General features: G+C 40.5%; 1 long non-coding RNA gene across 5 annotated transcripts in view; it reads right to left on the reverse strand.

Annotated features, from left to right (window-relative positions):
- LOC107200994 overlaps nucleotides 1-19,071 on the reverse strand; it is a 107,669-nt gene that overhangs the window by 49,048 nt on the left and 39,550 nt on the right. For all 5 annotated transcript variants that reach the window (XR_001519926.2, XR_004496253.1, XR_004496254.1 and 2 more), the window contains one exon: nucleotides 17,948-18,103. This is a non-coding gene — a long non-coding RNA (uncharacterized LOC107200994). The remainder of the gene's footprint in view (nucleotides 1-17,947; nucleotides 18,104-19,071) is intronic.

Here is a 19,071-nt window from a genome sequence, read left to right on the forward strand (position 1 = left end):
CATTCACCAATGAAGTGCCCAGGGTCAGGGTTTATTTGAACAGGTCTCTGGCTACATCCAAGAGGTTTATGGATCTTGCCCTCAGGTGAGGAGCAAGTTAAAACGCCACTGAACACATCTTTCCCACAGCATTTAATTCCTTCTTAGTCCTGTTTGGAGTTGGTGAGTTAATGGCCTAATCACTTGTAACAAAATGTCCCAGCTTAAGCACCAGGGAGAGTGGGAAATCATACTGCTCATCACTGCTGAGCTGGCAGTTCTCTGTATAAATAGGAGCATTCCGGGTTACAAAGACATGCCTGAGTTGAAAACTGAGGAAAATCAGAGCTTAGTCCTCTCATTTACCTGCACTTGAGCTAGAAGAGCAAAGATGTTTATCGGCCACTCGGTGGCACCCAGATACACATCTGCCCTGCAAGGTGTGCTGCATGGGTCATGGACCACTCCCCATTCTTCTCTAGGAGTGTGGGGAGTCTGAAGATGCAAGGCATAGGTAAGCAAATCAATTCAAATATTGTAATTTAATCCCATAGTTACTATTCCTCCCTTTCATGCTCATCATCACTTGTGGGACAGTTCATATTTGCAATTCACTGGATCAGCAGCTGCCAAGCCACTCTCACCTGGTGTGGGGAGAGGACCCAGGCAGGACCCACCATGCATGTCCTCATCCCACCAGAGTCCTAGCAGACCTCAAAGAAACAAGCACTGTTGAGGCACCCCTCCAATGAAGAATGCTCAAGAGCTTTAACAAAATACCTTCACTAGTTCCAAATGCAGCTGCAGCCTGGAGAAGCTACAAACTCCTGACTAGTTTCTCAAAAGGCTGCATTTAGTGATCTCTACCTCACTGAACAGTTTAATTAGTTGATGGGCATCCGGGAGTCTTAGTAGGGAGATCATCAACTCATTATCAGTCTCTTCCCAAATCCCGAAGTTGCCACCCCTTTGGAACTTTACAAGGGTTGCTCCCTACAGCTCCCAGGGCTGTCTCATCTGCTCACATCTGTAGGCATGTGCTGCCAGTAAATGGTTGTACTCTTTTGTCTCTGCCCCAGCTGCACAGTCCAGCCCTTTCCTTCAGTACTAGTGTTCACCTTACCCTTCTGGAGAGCTGAGTTGGCTCATTCAGTTAGCAAAAGGTTTGTGCATGTATATGATCAGCACCTGAGCCTAGCACAAGAGAAACAGCAGGAGTGGCTATCACATTAGTGGTGAAAGTGGGTCTGCCTTCACTTGGGGAGGGTAAATTGGTGTAATCATTCTCACCAACACACTGGTATAGACCAAACTTAAACCAGCCCTTCCAAAAACACACTGTTCAGGGAACCAGTCAATCAAGAGAAAAATAAATAAATGTTCCTTGCATTATGAAGTTTAACACCCCCCATACACACCCCATTTGGTGAGGAGGGAAGCTTAGGGTAGGAAGAGACCATATAAGCAATTATTTCAGGAGGTACAGGGATGGGAGTACCCAGAAAAGTAAAGAGAATCATGACAAGCAGACAAGGATGATAATGACTTACTCTGGCTCAATTCTATCTGGAATAACATACCTGATCACAGCCTGAGACCACAAATGAAGAGCTAGAGGTATGAGTTCACCTACCCCACACATCAGACATCACATCCAGCCACACTCTGCTGCAAGAACACCTCTGAAAAACCATTATAGCCATGCTGCAGCTGTGGTTTTGTAGGCTTGAATTTGTAATTGCAGGCTCAGCATTCACTCTGAAAGTGGCCTGTTGTATCTAATTTCAAACACTGCCCTGCCTAACAGTCACGAGCGAGGTGCCAGCCAAAGCTACGCAGTGAGGTTATTGTTAGAGTGAAGAACAAGGGGAGTTGCAAAGAAAGGACCTTGGCAGCCCCGATGGAGGGCTACAGAGGCACACAAGGGCATACACAGGCTGCAAATAATCACACTTACTACAATAGCCCAGTTTCACTGAGCTGCCACTGCACTGGCAGAGGCTTTACAAGTAAGTCAGACCTTTGCCATGCTTGCAAGTCAGCACAGAAAGTATGCTCCTCTTTCTGCTATATTTTTCCACTTGTTGCCAGGATGAGGAACAATCTCAGATTTCCACCACCAACTGATTAAAGGAGGGTACAAGGACAGTTTCCACCTCCTCTGCCTCAGTTAATTAGCACACAGGAATGTGCTGTCAATAAAAGGTTTTCTTCCTTTTGATCAGGCTCTCAAAAGCAGGTTCTGAACATAGATTTCATACCTGAAAGAAATTAGAAAGTACAGCCACAGATACCCTATGTCACTGTACCTGTTTGCATGTGATGGAGGAATAGAAGGACTATCTCTGCCTCACTTGAATTTCCAGACACATGAGTGACAAAGAAGGCCAGAAAAAAAGGAACCTTCCACCTATTTCATATTATTGGCTGTGAAAAGTGAGCACCATGCTAATGGCCAGTATAGCTTTAATGGTACAAGGTTCCAAAGATCCCAACTGCTTTTAGAAAGAACCAAGCATGTGATTCAGTAGCTCTGGCAGAACTCCAGGCACATAATTTCCATCTGACCTTCCACTATCTTAGTGTCATCGGCTTGATAAGACACTCAGAGCTGTCTTGAAGTGCCACAGCAGAATGCGTGAAAGCTGCTTTCTTTCAACCTGGAAATAAAACATTTTTGTGACTAATGATGGCATTTTATTAATAAATAAACAAATGAATAAATATATGTGTCACCATCCTTTACCTAGACACATGTGTCCTGCTGCCTGGATGGGCCCTTGCTGTCATAAATGGAATTCTGTGCACCCATGAGAGACTTCCTGCACAGATTGGATTCCTTGACAAGAGCCTAAATGTAACATAAACTCTGTGCAGATATAGGGCTCACCATTTGTAAAGCTGCCTGAAAGGGCAGTGCAGCATACTACATAGTCTAATTCTGGTTGTTCTCTCCAACACTGCACTTTCATTAATGCCACTGGAGTTAAATCACTGTGAATATGTTCAACTTTTTTTACCTAGTTGAATCTGATCAACAGACTTGGGTGTCCATCACTGAACTTAATGAACATTTTTATGCTTCCAAAATATTCAAGATGTATCCAGTTATAGATGTATGTATATGTTGTTGAGCTCTAACCCCAGCCAGTAACTAAGTGCCACACAGCCACACACTTACTCCTACCCCTCCTCCCACCCCAAGTGTGACAGGGAGGAGAATCTGAAAGAGGTAAAATCCATGGGTTGAGATAAGAACAGTTTAATAAGTGAAATAAAGTTGTCAGTAACAACAATAATGAAAATTATGATCATGATCATGATGATAATAATAATAATAATAGTAATTGAAAATAAAAGCAAAAGGAGGCAGGAATAAAATCCAAGAAAGGTAAGTGATGCACAATACCATTGCTCTTTACCCACTGACTGATGTTCAGCCCAACCCCAAGCAGCAATCAACCTGTTCTGACCAATTCCTCCCATGGAGAATGACATTTTAGGGTGTGGAATATCCCTTTGGCCAGTTCAGGTCACCTGTGCTGGCCATGTTCCGTCCTGGTTTCTGGTGCACCTCCTTCACTGGCAGAGTCCAGGACACTGACAATTCCTTGGCTCAGGGTAAGCACTGCTTAGCAACAACCAAAACATCAGCGTATTATCAACTTAATTTTCATACAGGACCCAAAACACATCAGCTACTAAGAATAAAATTAACTCTATCCCAACTGAAACCAGGACACATGCCATGAAATGCAAGCTTGGTTATTATTGAGGTAACATCTGCAGGTTTTGTGCCCCAGAGTCCTCTAAAGCTGCATAAGGCACAACCAAGAATCAGTTCCCACACTGAGCAGTTAATGTAATATTAATTTTAAATGGACAGATTCATCAGATATAGAAAATACCAAGAGACAATTAAACAAATAGTGGTCTGACAGATAGGAGACCTAGCCCATCAGCTGTTTAATGCTCCCATGATGAGCAAACAAACCCAAAAAATTTAATGTCTTCAGAGGGATAATTGTCCCACCCTACACATGTTGTGTACATCCATAAGTACGTAAAGTTATCCATAAGTAAGTCAAACATAGGAGCAATGGTGCTTAATGGCAGGTGTCACCTGCTAAGTCAGAGAAAATCCAGGTGAGCATGGCCAGAGCTCCAAGAAGAGCTCCAGCTGCACAAACAGTTGGCCAGGTGGAGCCTGCAGATCTCTGCAGAAGGATTACGCAATCTTGCTGCAAATATTTTGGAAACACTATTCATTCTTTTTTCTGTTCACTCAGCAGGGATTACAGGCATAGTAACTTCATCTATCATTTGCACAAGGAGATAAGAGCGAGGAAGGTGTAGGGCAGATCAAGCATCTCTACTTTCCCTGTTCTCACACTTCCTCCACTGCAAATTTAAAAGGTGTACAGTACAGCTAATGTGAGCACCTCTTATCTAGTTAATACGAGCTAGGAGAATGTTGAACTAGTTTATTGCTTCCTGCAGCTGTGCCACCTGAAGATCTGATCTAGCTCATCAGATACCATAAATGGCTTTAACAATGGACAGGCATGGTCCTACCTTGCAGAAAGACATCTCTAGAGAACATAGAACAAGCATGGGGGTCTCTAGAGTTGGGGGTCTCCATAGATTTTGCTGCCACTTTTCAGAGGTCACAAGATCAAATGTCCAACAAGGACATTGAGCTTATATCCTGGGTTTCATCAAAAGAAGTGTGCTCAGCAGCTTGAGGGAGGTGTTTCTCCAGCCATGCTTTGCACTTGTGAGACCCCATCTGGAGTACTGTGACCACCTCTGGGGCCTCCAGCAAAAGATGAACATGGAGCAGTTGGAGTGAACCCAGAGGAGGCTGCAGAGATGATCAGAGCCCTGGAGCACCTCTCCTGAAGAGTCTGGGAGAGCTGAGGCTGTTCAGCCTGGAGGAGAGAAGGCTCTGGGGAATCCCCACTGCAGCCTTCCAGTACCTAAAGGGGGCTACAAGAGAACTGGAGACAATGTGTGATGATAAGACGAGGGGGAAAGGCTTCACACTGAGAGAGGGAAGATTTAGATTAGATAGAAGAAAAAAATTCCTTCCTATGAGGGTGCTGAGGTATTGGAACAGGCTGCCTGGAGAAGCTGAGGATGCTTCATCCCTGGGAATGTTCAAGGCCACGTTGGATGAGGCTTTGAACAACCTGGTCTAGTAGAAGGTGTCCCTGCCCATGGCAGAGGAATTGGAATGAGATGATCTTTATGGTCCCTTTCAATCCAAACCATTCTATGAGTCTATGACATAAGCAGACTGCTCATTACAAAAATGTTTTAGTGAGTTTGGCCCATATAACACCGACCCATATAACACCGTAGGGAAGATTTCCACATTTATTCAAGGAAATTGTTGTACAAACACATATCAGGCCTCTGTTTTCACCTGTCCTGAAAAATATTTAATTCTCCTTAAATATTCTTCTTAGTTGGATAGAACAAAGAAGAGACTTGCAATGCACATTAGGACACTAACTTTACCTAACTGTAAATTACCTAATTAAGCAATTCCTAAATTCACTATATAGTCAAGGAAGAGAAGGGTTCTAGAGGGAGATGCTGCTAACCAAAGTTTCCCACTTGGCTTTGTGCCCTGATGTAATTTGACTAATCTAACATCTTCCACAGTCTCTAATAAGCGAGGGGCTTTTGCCTTGGAGAAGGTGACTGTATTCATCTCCAATTTCCAATTTGTGAGAGTGTCAGTTCTAGTAAAGGTCACTGCAACCCATGATCTTACATGCAATACAAGTGTAAATTATTATAAATGCAAAATGTGATCAGTTGACTAATTGCTTATTGGAAAACTTCTAAACCTTTCACAATGATGATAAAAAGCATACAGTGAACAGCATTTTCAAAAAACCCAGCTATATTTTCTTGAACAGCACGCTGTTTACACATTATTTGGTTGATTCCCTCCCCCATCCCCAGAGGCTCTTCTTTGAGGGTGTTGAGGAACCCAAAGTATATGAACCACTGACAATATTTACTGAGAGTCTGGTAGCAATCAAGCAACCTATATGTCTGCTTCTCGTTATTAAATATTCCAAACTTTTATTGAGATTATTAGAACCTATTTAATGGCTCATTGAATTTAGAAACCATACAATTTTCCTATTAGCCATTTCCATCTAAATATTTATGATACCATTTCATACGAGAAATAACAAAAGACACAAAAAATGAGGAAGAGGGTGGGATTTCCTCAGATGCCTGGGAGCGAGATCTCTCCGTAACTCTAGCATAAACCAGTGGTGCAACTTAAAGGAAGCTAACTGAGAGACACAAAGCAAATCTGATGATGATGAAAGGAGAACCTGGTCATGTCTTTAAGGGAGTCTGCATAAATTTGGATACCAGGCTCTTTTCCATGATTAAAGAGAATATTTGTAATTACTCATTTCATTTCATTTGGGTGTGGTAAGGAGTTTTCCAGTTGAATCCCTGCCTGGTATAAACTGATGTATCTATTTCAAACTAGAATATAAGTCAAAATTCCAACACATTTTCCATCAGCATACTAAAAGCACAGCTGTGGCACAGGAAAAAATCACTATGATTTCTTCTTTGGATGGAGTATTGATAGAATTTTGAGGACATAAGTTATGATAGCTTGGGAATAAATCAATGCCACCTGTATTTTCAGATCCTCTAAACCTCTCATATTTCTACATACTCTGGGGTCTGAGCTATCTATAGAGAAGAAACAAAGAAGACAGGACTGTTCTTTTTATCTAATCATGAGAAAGGACAATCCTACTGCCAGAATTCTTCAATCCAGGTTGTTTGAATGTAATTCTGTACCAGTCAGAAAGCACAAGCAAAGTCAGTGCAGGGCAGAACCCTCAGAAGAAAGTGAAGACAGGTGGTGGGGCAGACACCACCATCTTGCTTCTGCTCTCTGCGTGTTCCATGACAACAGACATGTTTCAGTCCAGTTGTAACAACGTGGCACTGAGCCTGAGTTAGATGCCTTGTCACTGGAGAGGAATTTTTGGCCCAGGCTATGATGCACAGGTTCTAGTCAGGATCTGGCTTGCATCCAGCTGGCTTGCAGTACTAGGAAAATGGACATGAAACCTTTCAGACCCATCCACAAAGGAGCACTGACGTTCAAGGGCATAATCTTCAAAATTGCTGCCTCATTGTACAAACACCTCTAGTTTTCAGCTTAAGGTTGTGTAGGCTTCTAATGTTCTGCTTGAGGGCTCTGTAGGAGTGTTGCATAATAGCAAGAAGAGCGAAACTTGGCACCTAGCTGACTCCTAAACCTGATCAGGAATGTCAATAGCCAGCTGGTTTTAATTTTGGAAGAGAGAGAAGGTGATAGTGTGCGCAACCTACCACTATCAGAAAGGTGAATCAACAACAAATAAAAATAATGTGAATTTCAGTGTTCCCTTGTCTTTTTTTATTTCAAGGATAAAAGGCTTGAGCAGAATAGAGAGCAATTCCACCCAGACTGCTGTGAAAGCTGATGTGGGACTGGTTTTGTGCAATATACATAAGTATGACTGGGAATCTAAATATAGGAGTGACAAATCACTAGGCCTGGGAATTCTCCACTGATGTAGCCATTGTGATGCTAAAGAAGAGCATGGCTCCAGCTAAATTAGGTCATGAGATATTAGCACCTTTCTCTTTATGTTCCTTTTTCATAAGGAAATAAAATAACACAAGACCCACGGATAATAAGATTATAAAGCCAGTAATTCGAAACACAAATAATGGAAGAACTGAAGTCACGTAAGTGCCTCCTCATACCATCCACACATGTATATTAAGGGACACTCCTTTTCCAGGAAGTTTAATCCCCAAAATTATTTCTGAGGAATCCTGTCATGTCAATGCAAGAAATAAAAAATATCCAACTGTCTTCTCCTCCCTTCTGATGGAATTTGCTGCTCCCACTGGAAAATGCACCTGTTTACATGTAAAAACTTAGCAGCCTTGGTGGGAGCTGTTTTAAGCCAAAATGCCAAGTCTTGCAGCAAAATGGCAGGATATGAGCACTCATTTACTGCTTCCAAATTCCCATTAAGGTGGCAAGGTGCAGAGGTGTCTAGTGGCAGTCAGCAGGATAAAGGATTCCAGGGTACACGGTGACGCAGGTGCACTTGTCTGAGTGCCCCAGTGAGTAAGATTCTGGGCATGAGGAAACCTGATCCTTTCAGAGAGGAGCCTCAGGCAGGGGAAGGTGGACTAGCAAACTAAGGGACAGTGTGTTCCCTGACCTACACTCTGCATTAATATTGCCAGCTAAAGAACATCAGTAATTAGCTGCCTAAAACCAAAATTATTTGCTGCATGCATGCAGCACCAGAAGAAAGCAGTTCATCCCACTTCCCCACTTGGCATCTGCTCTCTGATATCACAGGATGGCACTCTGGTAGCTCAGGTGAGCCAGCACCATCCTAATTATTCCTCCTGTGGGCAAGTGTCCCAGACTCTGCACTGTGGGAGGGCAGGGGTTTCAGGCTTGAGTGTGGAACTTGTTCTGTGCTCAAAAGGAAGCATATAGATCCTGCACCTACATCAGAAGGAAGTCTGCAATGTCAGAAAGCAAAGTGTCTCTCTGTGGAACAAATTCTCCTCTTTTACACCCAAAATTCTCAATTCCATAATCAGGATGACATCACATTAACTCAGAATAAGGCCTGTTTCTGTAAGGCTCCCCTCTGTCCATCCTGTGTTGCCTAATTGCCCATTTTCTCAATCAACTCAATAATGAAGAATTTGCCATCATCTGCTTTCAGCCAAAGCAAGAACTTTATCTTTCCTTTTTTGTCTATGGCAAATGATAAACTTAAATGATAAGCTGTAGTATAAATAAAAGCAGGGTATCATAAGCAGCATACTGAGTAACTACTGGTTTTCAGGCTATCCCTTTATCAGATAGTAAATTAGATATAAAGCCATTTAGTTGAAAGATAATAAGGTTTATGCAACTAATAAGTAAGTCTTGTAAGGAATATTGCTGACTTCATTGTCTGTGTTAAGTCAATATCTACTTGTTAAACCCCTGACCCTCCCCTGCGTCTCCTTCTGTAACCTAGGAAGAATGACTGGACTTTAAAGTACCTCTTCCTCTACAGTACATTTTGAAAACAGAGGGAGTTAACATAAAACACAAGAACAGAAGAACAGCTACGCTAGATCAGACCAGAAGTCTGTGGAGTCCTAGATCCAGTTCCTGGCAGGGGCTAAGAACAGGCAGAAGGAAAAAGAGAGAACAAGTTGGCATATGGGAACACCTTCCCAGAGCAGCCCTGCAGCCTGGAGATTTTTACCTCAGGAATTTCCAGATTGAAAATAATGACACATTGTTCAGAACAGGCCTGCTCCAGCACTTCTGGCCCTCATACCTTTGTTAGAGCAGTACTGCCCTGCCATGCTTCAGACCACCTTGGACATACACAGAAAACTGAGCATCTAGCCAGGTGAGAGATTAGAGACAAGAAGGTAACCAGAATCACCTGGAGCCCTGGAAGCAGAACATCTCCTGACTCCCAGTTCCATGACAGTATAATCCTTCCCAGCACCCTCACCCTCTCCATGCTTTTGCAGGAGCTGCTCAGTAAACACACGTGCTCATTTTCTCTTTCTAAAGCCTCTCTGCTACTTGACACCTTCAAGACAAACACAATAAATCACTACTGACACATACAGTGAGCAGTGCTTATTTCTTGTACAGTTCCACTGAAATCTAAGCAAAGCATTACTGACATGGATGGAATTTCCCCTTCTGCTTGCTGAGTGCAGGAACAGACAGAGCCCAGCTTTGCTACAAGAGTTTGATTTCTTCACACCTATCTCCTGCTGCTTTCTGAGGATAAAAAAAGAAGAGGAAAACACAGCTATCACAAGAAAGGAAAGACACAATTTACAGCACTCTTGTATGAACACCAGTGCCATAGAGAAAAACAGGGGACAGCAGGAGATAAAAGTGCCTAAAACCCTCCAAATACTGCATTCCATGACATACACCTGCATTTTTGTGTCAAAATCCAAACAGCAGCCACAGCTTAAACTATTGCATTTTCTCCCCTGTCACAGACTGATATTCAAGTCATAAGGTTATTCCAGTCCTTTTCCCTCTCTGACAACTTTGGAAACTGCCAGACTTCGTGTTGTGCCACAGTAGTGTTCTCCAGAAGTGCATCAGAGCAAACAGCACTCTGATTTCAAATGTGCTTAGACATCCAAATGAGATATAGACTTTGAGAGTTTGGGGGCTATACATTACAACTGGAAACCAGAAAGTACCTTCTTTACCTCTTTTCCAGTCCTTCCTCCAGATGTGAGGAATTTTAAGGATCAGATTGGAAGTAAAATGATCAGTGCAATTTCTGCTGTTTTCATCTTTCCTTTTTCTTTCTTTTCCAGGATATGCTATATAGACTACTACTACTGCTACTACTAATAATATAATTTTATGGCATAACACATTGTGTTATGAGACAAAACTCTGAAAACCACGGGAAGTATAAACACACAACAGCAATAGTCATTGCATGATGTTTCAGTGTACAGCAGAGAGCACTGTTTGTATCTCTGTTAGATTCAATTTCTTGGCTGCCATTGAGGAGTTTGCTTAATAGCATCAGTTAAGACCCCAGTCTTTGAAATCACTGTTTTCATTTGCAGAAGGAGAATGGGAGGAAGATTAGCATGGAGCTTAAGTGAGAGGCATGCATATGAGTTCTCTGGGATGTAATTTTTAGGAGCGTCAAAACTGCTGGAAAGATAAAAGAACTTAAAGGAAAAATATATACATCTGCAAATGAGTTCCATCTTTTCAGTTGACAAGCATTTGGAATTAAGAAGGAATTTAGGAAAGCAAAACAGAAGAAGACTTTCACCCATCTTTTCCTACCTTTTCAGAAAACAGACCATGTGAGAAAAAATTGTCACACACAGGAGACAGCTTCTCTCTCTGAGCAGGCTGGCTGTGATGAGATGAGCCATGGTGCCACTCAGCTGAGTGCACAAGTCTGCCCAGAGCCCTCTCACAGGGGTCCTTGTTGGTAAATCAGGACCTTGCAGCACATTCTGCACCCTGGGGTGTCATTATGTTACTACTAACACTTATTTGTGTTGGGGTAGGTTCCCAAAGGTCTGCTTTTCCAGGTCAAGGACCTCATTCTGTTTGGCATAGAAGAGAGAGAAAATCTGTTCCTGAAGAGCTGACCCTTTAAACAGAAGGTACAAGCAGCTGTGAGAACCCAAACTGAAATTCAGGAGATATTTAATTTCTTCATCAATTCATTTGACTGTGAGAAAAACAGAAATGAAAAAAAAAAATATGCTCAGAGATATACTATAAATAATTTAATTCATAATTAAATGTTTGTGTTTCAGCTATCCTTAGATGTGGGTCTTTCAGTCACCACTGAAAACAGGAGTTTGCTTTAAAAACAAATCTGTTAACACCTGAAGGCTAAAATCTGCCCCAATATAATCACTTAAATAAGTAACATTTTTCATTTCATTGTGTTGCCTTATATTAATTTTTTGGAGCTAAATTGGCCATGAATGATGAAGATATTTTAATTTGATTTCATACCAGAGGTAAGTAGGCCAACAAGGCATCATTTTTTGTCACTGTACACACCACTGCAGAAACAAAATTATAGGAGGGTACTGGGATTTTTAAGCTTGAGAAAATGCTGGGATGAGAAGTACATGTCTGTGTCAATCCTGGAGCTCAGGAGAGGCTTGGGTCTAGTGTGACATTTCATGTGCACCACTAATACAGGCTCCTTACTACTCACTGGATAAAATCTATTCAAATGCATCAACTTCACAAATGTTTTTATTAAAGCTCAGGCATGGACAAATTCAAAGGTTAACTCTGTCCTCCAGGCACAGGAGGACAGGGAGTAACATCATCTAATCATGCTGCAATTCCTGGGGATCAGGCAGTTCAGCTGTTTCAGAAAATGTAGCATCTCTGCTAAAAATTCAGAGATGCTTAAAGGGATATACTTAAAGGTGTAGAGTGCAGTAGTTATATTGAAATATTGCTTGGTCCAGCTTGACTAGAGCTGCATTACTTACACTTCTTCCCTTTCCCTAAAATTTCCTCACCAGAGAGATCTCTAACTTGTGGCATCCATGAAGATAACCATGAAGATAACCAGAGTGAACAAAAGTCTACCATGGGAATAAGAGGCTCAGCTGGAATGTATCTACCAGAACCAAACCCATCTTGTCTGTTTTTAAGATTTGCAATGTGGCACTGACATGCTAAGAGCCAACATCTCAGATTTTCAGTGAGATACTGAGGAAAGACTTCACTGCTCATCCTTCTTTGTCTAAAAGCCAAAACACATCCAATGGCTCTGAATATGATTCTTTTGTCCTTCACCAGCAAACACAACTGCCATGGTACAGTTTCCCAAAGCCAGTTCTCCCTTCCCATGGAAATCACCACCTGCCTTGCCAGGTTCACTCTACAAGGGTGACCTCAGCTCTGTGACTTTTTCATCAGCCAGCACCAGAAAACAAGGAGACTTGCATCCATAAGTCCCATCCAACATTTTACTTTCCTTACTTTTTTCTGGATCATCTGGATGGGATGCCCACACATCCCATCCAGACATTAGAAGAGACCTTTGCAGCAGGTGGTGGTGAGTGTCAAGTCATTCACCAGGAACCCTCTGTACCAATTGTTTCAGAAAAGAGCAGGCTTAACATTAAGAGCACTGAATTTTAAAGCCAGATACCTCATATTAGACTTCTGAATAGATGGGTTGATTCTCATGCTTTCTATGTACCAATTTCCTAGCAGCAGGTTATATTTTTGCAGGATGTAATTCATGGAGTAGATGTACCAGATAACATGTGGTCCTCAGTAAGCAACAAAGACAAAAGAGCATAAAACACATATGCTCTTAGCAAACTTGTTCATAAATATGCTTCTTTAAAACTCAATTTCTGTTTTATTATTTTCTCTGGGGTGAAGTCTGGATTTATTTTTAATTCTTTTCTTTCTAGCAAGATTTTGTCATTCTATAACCTCTCATTTGGTTGGATGTGGCATGACTTTGGTGTTTTGGCCTTCCTTTCCAGTCATGGATTACAGCTGAGTTAAACTAAAGGCTAAACTTAGCAAATTCTCTCCATTAACATTCCAGACATGATTTCAAATGAGAGAGCAAATTGTGCAACTGTTGGTAAGAAAAATTTAATTTATGTTATTGGAATTGCAATATTTGTTGAAGAATCAAACACAGCCTGAGTAGAAACTTATATTTACCCCTGGGAATATCAAAATACAGTCCTGCCTCTGTTTCTACAGTGCCACAATGTTTCTAATATTTTAAAATAATATAAATAAATTCAATGTAATTTTGAGTAAGAATACTCTAGATGTTGTGAGAGGAACTTTTGAGGTCTCAGTATCTACAAGCACTGCTAAATACACTAAAGGATGTGGAATTACCAAGGAAGGATAATGGTGCTTCCCTCTTCAGTAAATGGTGTTGAGATCTTATGATGAAAAGCACTAGATAAGTGAGGTACTATCTGTGCCACCAGTCAAATCAGACAGCCTTGTGCACAATCTGTTTATTTTTATAGTGAAGTATATTATACTGTCAAAAAGACACTTCATCATATATAATAAATATTCATCTACATGTATCATACACTTGAGCTGCATGAAAGTTGAATTCAGAGCATAGAAATGAATGAGAAACTTGTGAGATAAATGTCACCTTTCAGTGCTGTTCTTGTGGATAAATTGCAGATGGATATAAACAAAGTCAATTATTTCATACAAGTGTTCCTTGACTCAATGTAAGTGTTCCTTGTGCCTAGACTAAAATCCTAAACCTCATCATTTACCTTTTGTCAGAGGATGGCAAGAAGAAAGAGTATGAAGTTCCACTAACTGAGGATAATTACATATAGTAACACAAACATTATCAGATATATTTTCCCAGAAACAAAGGTCACATGCAATGGTGTTGAACAAATCCTCACCAGTGCTTACTAAACAACTCCATTAACTACTAAAGAAATATTTTTATTAACACTGGCAGAGAAGGTAGCATATAAATTGAATTTCCACATGCAGTTATCATACAGCAATGACTCTGAAGCATAGCAAAATATCATTTCCATGACCTCAATCACACAAGGGAAAGCAAATTTAAAGTAATCTTTGACATTGCTGCACTTTGAGTTTGGATTTGCTAGTTTTTTAACATATGGACATATGTTCTAATTAACTTACTCTTATCCTTAATTTTCTTAGAAAATAAAATATTTTTCCTGGAATAGTCTTTTATTCAGTTTTAAACTGTATGACTAGTCCATGGCTATGCAACAACTGCTTTCCATAAGCAACATGAAGAGCTCTAAAAGCAAGAACTGTATTTTGTAATACACTCAAAGAAGCAAACTTACACAGTGGGGAAGGCCCTGTTCCCTATGATGTGTCCTCTGCAGATAAAAAAAAAAACAAAACAAAATTGTCCTGAGGAAGTAGTTTCAGTAACTTCTGAAAGTTAATTCTGAAAATGTGTTTTATGCTAATAGAAAGCCATGGATGGTGGTGTTAGGGCACTGTCACCTCCATTACAAGACATTACATTTAGAAGTTATGTATAACCATTCAGGTCATAATTTGGATTTTTTTTTCTTCCTGTTAGAAGTTTGATGCCATTTTGACATTAAAGCCTGGATAGCATCTGAAGGTTGGGCCATATGGCTGAATGCAGTGATGCTGTGGCAGCTCAGTGAGTGTGAGTGTCCTCCTGTCCAAGCAGAGACAAACACCTCACCATCACACTTGGTCCACACAGCCCCAGGCACGAGGCTACACACATTAATTCACCTCAGGTAAAGCAGCTCAATTTACTTCATCTCATGGCCAAGGCAGCATAAAAACAGGGCAGAGTCACTGTTTGACCACATCCAGCTCCACACTTGTCCATCTGCCCAAAAGTTCTTTTTGATTCTGTGTCTAACAGCATAGCCCAAAAATCCAGCAAACCAAATGTATCACAGGGGTCTGGGCTTTAAATTTTCCTTGCTTTGCAAGTATGCAAGGAGCCTGTTCTGCCAACACTTACTGACTCCAGTGGTAAATGTGCTGCTTGTTCTGCCTCCAGGGCTGCAGGTTGCTGCTCCGTGAGTGTTTGCAAAGGGATCTGACCCTCGGTTGTCCCCCTTGTGCTTCTACACCAAGAGCCAGCCAGCTCTGCCTGCACTTTTAGTGAATTGTGCCTTAATGGAATATAGGAGAATAAACAGAGGTGCTGTTCCCTTGAAAGCCACTACATCTGAAAACTGGCAGGCTGCAGTACATTATACCACCAACCACAGGGTCATAATATCTAAATACATTGTATATAGAAAATAGTTACCAAAAAGTAAGTATAGTCAGCATTTGTAATAAATAATAGCTAATAAATAGTGAAAGCATTACATTCTAGGATGTAAGATCCTCTGTCTTCCACTATTTAGTAATTTATCATGTGAAATCCACTGACCTTTCCAAGCTTTCCTTTTTCCCTTTCTGTTTTGGTGAAACAGGAGTGTTAATTATGCTTTCGCTTTTTTTATTGAGCAACATTAGCATACAAATAGGCCATCAATAAGCAATTACAATCTCCAGCTCAGAAAGAAGAGAACTACAATATTGTGTGGCTACTCACGCAAGCACACAAGTCCTTTTTAAAAAAGACAGAGCAACTCACAATTGAATAAAACAGGAATGCACAAGAAAAACAGACAATGATAGATGGATAAATATCAGGCTAGCTCTCAGGCAAAGAATTCAAAAAGGTCCTTCTTATTCATCAGACAAACATAAGACTCAAAATAACCCTCGTTTTCCCCAGACTGCCCTGCCACTGACTCCAGAGATTAAAAATCTGTTCAGATCTCATGCTGGTAACATTTATGAATTTTACTCAAGTGGAAGCTATCAGTTGTGTCAAATGGCACTGACTTATGTCTTTAGCAGCATTTGACTTATTGCCAGTGAAACACTAAATCTGCTTGCTTCTTTTTTATAGTGGGGGACCTATATGAGAGATAGGATGAATTTCTTATATTTGACACTCTTAGGGGAGGTTTGTGCTAAAGATGAATAATAAAACAATCACCACAATATTTTTTTTCTGTAAGTACAACACATTGCTGCTGTGCCCTTCATTGAAGACCTGGTTTAAACCTGAACCTACACTGATTTAAGTAAATTGTTATTTTGAACCTTTTTATACTTCATACTATTGGCCTAAAATTGACTTCAAATGCAAATAGGAGTGAATTAATTTTTAAGTGCCCACACAAGATGTTTCCACATTTTTACATAACATTTAAGACTATTTGATTTTAAAAGCAGTTATGTCTAATGTCAATCAGCCAACACATTTATAGAAGTCACTGACCTTCAGCTGAGATGCTGTAAATAACCAGATTTTGATTCACAGACCATTGAGGGAAATGTAAATAGCTTACTTTGAAACCATCTTTGACTGAAGGATGACCTCTTACACTACTATATCTTGATCTGCTGCAGGTTTCATGTCTGAAGCAGTTTGTGCGTATTCTGTTTGGGGAGTACCTGCTCTACAGCAAAATGTAAACAGCTTGAATTAATGAAACCAAAGTCTGCTAAAGAAAAAGATGCTTACACCTTTTGTGAAAGTGATCTTGACCTCCTGCCCTATGTATTTTTTTTTCCAGTAAAATTATAAATAAATCTTTGAAAACTACATAACACTGATTGTCTAGGAGGTCTTCTTTTGTTTAGGACTTCAGCAGACATGTTCAGCCAAATCTCACCTTGCCAGCTGTGGAGACAATCCCCTTGGCTTCCCACTTTTCCTGCCAGCAGCAAATACCATCTCTGGCATGGAGACAGAACCACTCAGCAGACACCACAGTTTGCAACCTACCATCTCAGTTTAACCAAATACAGATTATGTTGTGAATTTCAGCTGTCAATGTTGCTGATGCTCACTTGACTTTTCCATCTCCCCTGTGAGGGTGTTATCTTCTCAGTTGCCCAGGAGGATTCAAAGATATTCATTAACAACAGCATTCCCTTAATACAGTTTAACAATCCCCCTCTTCACCAGGTTTCCTCCAGTGCAGGGAAGATATGAGCTGCTAAAATTCAAGCTGCTGTTGGATGATTTCTCTGGTTTAAAGTACAACTAGAGAGTGATAAATATATTTTAACTCCACTATTCTCTTCAGTTCTTATAAAATCTCAATTTTTCCCTCTGGCATTTTCCTGCTTTACCACTGAAACTTTGCACTGCATTTCCTGATGGCTTTTTCTGGTGATGCTAGTAAATGGGATTAAGGCACTGCCGAGGACCACACAGAAAAAAAAATAAAAAAATTGATACTTTGATATGAACACTGAAAAGAGGAAGGAAAAGAGTTGAGGGAAAATGTTCAGAGAAGCAGGTTTGAAAGTGCAGTCCCATGAACTGGAGTGAGCCAACCTGACAACTCACTGTCGACACCTTGGTGTGACACTGTGGTTCTCCCCATTTTTCTCCTCCTCCCTCTGCCACTCGTCCTGCTCCTGTTCTTATCTTATGTTGGCTCTGATGTTTTTGAGCCACTCCTTTCACCAATTCACTTCACCATCCCAGCACAAACTATGCTGTAGGTTGGCAGAAAATGATCAGATAGTTTCTGAAGGCTAAGTGAGCTCACAGGAAGGAGACACAAGGACCAAAGTCAGTGAGATGGAGCAATCACAGAATCTCAGGTTGGAAAGGATCTTTGAATCATCAATTCCAAACATGAATATTGAGGCTGGACAACCAAGAGAAGGGGAGTGACACCCACCTTTCACAGAAATTACAAGATACCTGAAACCAAAGTTTAACCCAATTTCATCTAACACAGTAGGACATTTCCAACCATTCTCAAGCAGTTTGCTGACCTGTTCACAGGTTTCTTGCTCTTGCTTTGATTGTCCAGGTGGTTCTGTCCAGGGAATGGTGAAGACAGGGAAATCTGTCACTGGAAAGGAACATTGCATACACAGGCTTCCCTCCTGGTTACCTTCATGATATCAGAAAATACCTAGAGAATAAAGCTATAAAAAGGCAAAAGGGTCTCAAATTCTCAAAAACGCAGTAATCCATTCAGTTAGTTGATTAGCAATGTGCTAACAGACTTTTTTTTCCTCCACAATTAATAGCACAAGAATAGTATTACTAAAAGGAAGGGCACTTTTCAAGCCCAAGTTTCCAATGTCTTATTTTGGATTTCTGAACACTAAACATGTCACAACATGAAATGTGAAATTTCACTTTTATGTGTTGTGATTTTGTCCATTTAAAAAGAAGTATATTTCCTTGAATCTTTTCTATATCTAAAATAGGAAATATAATCAAAATTCTATTTCTTTCTGAAAAAGAAATTGGCAGCAAATCTTTTTCTAGAAAATGTGGGATCTCCCTCATTTAATTAAATAAATTTTAAAGTCTTTGTTATAACTCTCTTTATAACACTGCACAAGCATATGCCAAGGCAAAGCTTTTAAGTGAAAATTTTGCAAGGTAATATTGCAGCTCATTTTCAAGATATTTCAAACCAGCAGCCCAGCCCAAAGACATCCATTTCAGTTGTTCTCTGATTCTAGGATTGCTGAATGTTCACACTTAATCATAAACACAGATGATAGAACCACAGCTGTTATTAAAATAGAGATAAGATAAATCTTAATTAACTGGTTGTATGTCTGTAAATAAATAAACTAATCCTATCTCCCTGAATTGCAAGTGACAGCTTTGCATCAGCTTGAAGAGATTTCTTTTATTTTTTTAATTTCTTACTGGCGGTTACAAATCTCAGTAACAGAAAACATAAAGTTTGAAAACAATAGATTTAAATTTATCTCAATGGCTTCATCTGAGAATGGAGTTAATGCACACTCTTATGCCTGTCTTCCTAAAACTGAGACATAAGTTGGACTAATAAGCAACAATGTATTCAGCTCTTGTGCTCTGTGTGGCAAATCTATCGCTGGGGCAGGTCCACTAACTTTAATGCTCCTGCCAT

This window comes from Parus major, chromosome 2, assembly GCF_001522545.3.
Source record: "Parus major isolate Abel chromosome 2, Parus_major1.1, whole genome shotgun sequence".
NCBI classification, from domain to species: domain Eukaryota; kingdom Metazoa; phylum Chordata; class Aves; order Passeriformes; family Paridae; genus Parus; species Parus major.